The following is a 6,000-nucleotide window of genomic DNA, read 5'->3' as shown; positions in this document are numbered from 1 at the left end:
TTATGCAGCAAACATTTGGAGAATGGGTCAAATTAGCCTGTGGATTTCAGTTCTCGAAATGGAATTGTTTTCTGGCATCTCACAGACTCCTCCTAGAGACATTTTGGGTGCCAAATTCATATCCACGGGTTCAAGTTCTCAAAAACCAGCAGACAAATTTAGAAACAATGTCAGAATTGACTGAGGTTGTTAACTGTTGACCTTGACAGGAGTGTATAAAGTCTGGCTTAGCCCAGGTCTATGTGTTTCCTTTGCTCTCTGAAAGGTAAGTTTTTGTCTCTCTCTACACCAGCATTATTAAGTAGTAGGTATGAAAGCTGCTATTTTTACTAGTCTTTTAACCAGGGTGTTATTCATTATATGCAAAGTAACATGTTAATACAATTTGTCTACAAAATGGTATGATTGATCTAAGGTAAGACTTTTAACAACACAATTTATTTTCAGTTATTACAATGTGAAAAATGCACATCCATTATTGTACATATGCTGAAGACCATCTGTTGACAAGTCTTCTCTTCTACTAGACTTAATTATGGAAAACAGAAGTCAAGTCTTGATAATTCTGGTACCCTAAACATTTTTTCAACTCTTAGTATTTGCTAGGTATTTAAAAAAGTGTTTGATAAATTTACTTGAAGTAAGCATATCATTGAATGGCTGTGAATATGTGGATTGCAGTCGTGCTTAATAAAAAGTCCCATAATCATCCTGAGCTGAAGCTATAGCATTCAGAATACATAAAAACAAAGAAAATGATACAAATAATAGCATAGGCTTACATGAGCCTTTAAATTCACGTAATGTGTGTCTTTTTGTGCTAAATAATAAAATCAGCAGTTGTACGGTGCAGATCATAGGTTTCTGCCCTTTATGAATATTATCACATTCTATTACAACTAATATTAACTATCTACTTAATTTGTATTTTGTAGGAGAGTATATTTGGTTCTGAACAATAGGCATAAAAAACCCCACCAGTCTTGCTATTCCTTTTTTTTTTTTCCTTTTTAGTATATTAAAAAAAATTCTGGAAACTATAAATATTTTCAACCTAGCTCTACTACTGTTGGATGGTGAATTTGATTTCATAATTTATTTGCTAGTTTTTATTTACTCACTAGTAAATTACAGAACCCTGAGGTAGTTGATGTTAAAATTGAACCATGAAAAATTCTGAGATAAAACCAACTCTAAAGTTAGATTCCTGATATATTTGTACTTTGGAGGCTGAAATGAGAAGATGGTGAGCTCCAAGAGTGCCTGAATATGTAGTGAAACTCTGTCTGGAAGGGCAAAAAAAAAGGGATCTTGGGATAATTCAATGCACATTTCTTGGGCTGAACGTATTTATTTTAAAATGAAGCTACATCCTTAAATATATCTTTCCAATTCAGTTTCCTTGATGCAGTCAAACATTTGATTTTTATCCTTATACTTACTTTGAATAATTGAATCCTAGATCTAAAACCACAATTTATTAAAGGAGATGGTGATGTTTTCAAATTGTATGTATTTGTGTATGTGTGTTGGGGGCGGGGGTTGGTTGCCAAGGCACAGATGTGGAAGTCAGACACTCTTGGGTGTTGGTCTTTGCTTCCTACCATGTTTGAGTCAAGGCCTGTTTGCTTGTTTTTCTGCTGTGTCCTTGGAGCTAGCTGGTCTTGAAGAGTCTAAGCATTCTCTTGCTTCTGCTTCCTAGCTCCCCATAGGAGTGCCGGTATTACGGAAGTTCATGCTATGGGTTTGGCTTTTATGAGAGTTCTGGTTTATATGGGTTCTGGGGACTCAACTGAGGTTCTCACATGCGTGAAATGAAAGCTTTTATCCCGTGAGTCATCTCCCTGCCCCTCCCCACTTTTAAACTAAGGGCATCTTGCCTGTACATACAGGTTAGATATTGTCTAAAACCTTTGGAACCAAGATCATGACCCCTCTTTGCCAGTGCAGCTGTGGTCAATATAGGGACCTGAAGAGGAGGGTAATTGTAGACAGAGACACAAAGACACTGGATTCACTGCAGGCATGAACAATTTTTAGTTCTTCCTCTGCTGTTTATGTGTCATTTAGCTAGCTACTAAATACAGCCCTGCAAGCAGAGCTTGAGCAAACAGTCTTCTTGGACTCTTTCTCTGAGTTCCTTCTTTAGCACTTCCCTGTCCATGTAGTCTTGCCCTCGGTCCCCCGGCCCAAGACATTCCTCCTTTGACAATGTCTAATGCCTGCAGTTTTCTACTGTCATATAGTCAAGTTCAATCAAGGTTTGTACTGAAAAAGGAACAGCAGACCATCTAAACTCCAACACCTCCTAAACCATACCTCAGCTAGGAGACACTATGGTATTATTCTGTAGTCTTGAGAGATGGATTAGTCTTTGTTAGTTGGTTAATTCGCTAGATGTTTATTAAGGTCCTATCCTGCGCAAAAGGTTGCAATTCACTCTGAACGTGTCTTACTATTGAATCCACTAGCTTCAGGCCAGACTAGGCAATTTAAATTTAATCTGTGATGGAATTTAATCAAAGTTTTTCTTTACATAAAGAGTAAACTAGCACAATGTAGGGACCCAAGATCCGGATGAAAGATGGAGAAGTGAAGGAGTGTATGGAGGGGTGGCACTGCACTGGATGGTAGACCCAGCAGAAGCTGGAAGAGGGACCCAGAGGAAGGAAGGAGCTGAACAGAAGTGGCCACAGGGCAGTTGCGGCAGGTCCTGAATGTGCTAGACAACTTTGTGTCACTGTGACAGAATACCTGAGGAAAAAAAAAACAAGAAAGGAAGAACTTTTGATGATTCGTGGTTCCCTGCCAGCTGGCTCCATCACTTCTTAGACTGTAGTGAGGGAGAACAGCACAGCAGAACAGTATGACAGAGCCACGTTGCTCACTTGGCGGCAGCCTGGAAGCAAGGAGAGAGGAGCTGGAAACAAAACATGTTCTGCAAGGGCATGCTCCCAATGATCTCTTCTTGAAATAGGCTCCGCCTCCTGATAGCCTGTTCAGATCATCGATAGTGAATTTATCAATGGATTCATTAATGGATAAAGTTACATCCTTCACATCTAATCACTGCTCAGTGACACTGCCAACTGGAGCCAAGCCTTCGGCACTTGCCTTTAAGGATGTTTTTAAACCCAAACCATAACAGTTAATTAGTAGTCCAATTATTTTTCAATGTTCTTGATTTATAATTCAATTAAACATTTTCCCATTTCCCCTTAAGGAGATAATGTGGCAGAGGCACCCGCTCTTATTGAGATCCAAATTGCATATGAGTAAACACAATGCAGGTACTATAGATGCATGGAGGGTGGTAGATTTCTTCATAAAGACTGGGAAATTATGGGTTTTCTACCAAGTAAATCTTTCTGAGGGAAGGCAAAAATGGGATTACCCAGCAGCATGAATATTAGCCGGCATCAGCATTATTGTTTTACACTGTAGTGTACCTAATTACAAGCACTCCCCGGATTTGTAGTGTTCACTGGGCCTTGTATTTCAAATGTGTTTCATTTACTGCCTTGAGACATATGCCCCAGGTTGTTTGGGATCATTTACATGCTTGGTAATTCTCTTCTTCCTCTGTTGACATCTGGAGAAATCCATTCTAATTCTTTCTGGCATGTTGTCTTCACTGTGAACAATCAGAGCAGCTTTGCTAAAAGACACTTAGTGCTTATTTACTGGATAAATATTTGTATTTTCTGCATAATTTGCAGCATGGTTTTCTGGCAATGGAAAGCTTTAAGGGGAAACACACACAGAAGAACACACAGAAGAACTCAAGGGAATCTAATAAATTATGATAAAACTAACATGGAAACTTTTCAAGGCTGCTTATGTAAAAATCATTCAACTATTTTATCAATTTCTTAAGAGGTATCAATTAAGTTTCCGCTTACAGTTAGGCACTAAAAACCACCATTGCATACAATTCTGCATCCATTTTCCAAGAAACTTACTGCCCAGACCCAATCTAGATAGATAAAAGCAATGAGCTATAGACTAACTGTGGTCATCACAGAGAGAATTAAAGGGAACATAATCTTCCAGGGAAGGTTACAATCCAAGCAGTTTTTGCTTTGTTGTATTTACATCTATCTACTCAACTGTCATTTTGAAAATTTCCCTCTTTACTTCCTGGTGTGGTTTGAATGCATTGGAAAATTGATGCTCAAACTTATGATGATAGCCCTCATGAATAGACTAACCCTTTCATGGATTGTAGAGAGAGGTTTATTTATTTATTTTTAATCGTAAAAGCAGGTGCTCTCTGTCATGCTTGCTTTATCATACGATGAGATTTGCCATTTCAGGACCCAACAAGAAGGTCCTTGCCAGACACTAATGATGATGATATCATGCACTTGAATTTCTAAATCTCTAGAGTTACCAACTAAATAAATATGTATTTATTCTTTACGAGTTTGTGGTATACAATTACAATAACAGAACAGAAACTGAGATACCAGTCTTTGCCAGTAGCCTCTGTTAATGGTTTTACATTATCTCAGATTCACAAAATAATTTAGAAAGTAAAGATACTGTCCTACATATTTAGCAGAGCAATTAGAAAATACACAAATGTCTACTGAGCAAGATTAATACTTTAAAGTTTATTACATTTACTTGTTTGTATTTGTGTGTGTGTGAATGTGTGTGTAGACATGCATGCCATGGTGTATGTGGAGGTCAGAGAACAACTTGGCAGATGTCGAGTCTCTCCTTCCACCATGTGTGTCCCAGGGATCAAACTCAGGCTGTCACTTGTCAGGGCTGGCAGCAAGTGCCTTTAGCAAACACTGAGCAATCTTGCTGGCTGCAAAAGAATTGTTAATAATAATGATTAAGATTTTATATGTATCAAGCAATGTGCCGACTCTTATAAACACCCTACGTTTTCTAGGACAGAAGATAGGGACAAATAAGTGTGACAAATTGTTTTATTTAAAGGTATTTGATGGAAAAATAAAAGATATGCACTCAAGGTCTCAAGCACTTTAATTGGGGCTTAAATAGGAGGAGTTGGTTAAGAGTTTGTTGAATTTACAGGCACCAAAACCAAGAGCTGGATCTAAGTCTCACTGGGTACCATTACTAGGAAAGCTACCTCTTTCTTTCCTTCCTTGCTCTCATACATTGCTTCTTCTCAGTCTTATGACTTTTTTGTTACTGATACCTTTGCTGATTAGGACACATGTAAAAGTGGTAGTTACACTAGAGTGCCAATCTCAACCTTCAAGTTTGTATCACTCCATTCAAGCAGAATACAGACTGAGAGTGGCCCCTAAGTTCCAAATCCACGCTCTAGAACACATTTTGATTGCCCATTTGGAACATGTATTCAAGTATGATCTAATCATCTGTGTCTAGACACACAGGCCTCATTACAGACATAGCTATGTCTGGCTTGTGCCTAGGAATGAGGCCAGACAATTGTTGGAGAAAGGGTAAGCTTCCTGGCAATCTAAGTTGTGCCAAATAAAAGTGGATAACGATGTGATAAACACAGAAACAGTAGAACATGTTGATTCACTGAATATGGACATGGCAAGGAAGGAAGAATCAGAGATGATACCAAGGGTTCTATCTTTGGGGAATCAGAAAATCAAGGTCAAGGAAAAGACTCTTGGATTCAAGTATGAGGAAATGATGGAGAGAAGGAGTCTGTGTCAGAAAGTTTAGAGCGAAAGTATTTCCCAGTATAAAGCACTCATGTCAAAAGCATCTACTCAGGACATGAGTTGGGGGTTTGGGCTCCTCTGTGTGTCCACATCTTCCATTACTTAGTCTCCTTCCAGCCTCCCTAATTCTGACCTTACTGTACCAGGACCCCACTAGATAGTGGGTGGAGATTTCTGTGGTGGTATTGTGTTCCCCAAAATATTATGTACTCTAATAAATTTATCTGGGGTCAGAGAACAGACAGCCACTAGATACAAAGGCTAGAAAATGGTGGCACTCACACCTTTAATCCTAGCATTCCAGAGATAGAAATCC

Source organism: Peromyscus leucopus, chromosome 12 (genome assembly GCF_004664715.2).
Source record: "Peromyscus leucopus breed LL Stock chromosome 12, UCI_PerLeu_2.1, whole genome shotgun sequence".
Taxonomy (NCBI): domain Eukaryota; kingdom Metazoa; phylum Chordata; class Mammalia; order Rodentia; family Cricetidae; genus Peromyscus; species Peromyscus leucopus.
The sequence above is the reverse complement of the archived record's forward strand: the minus strand, read 5'-3'. Positions refer to the sequence as shown.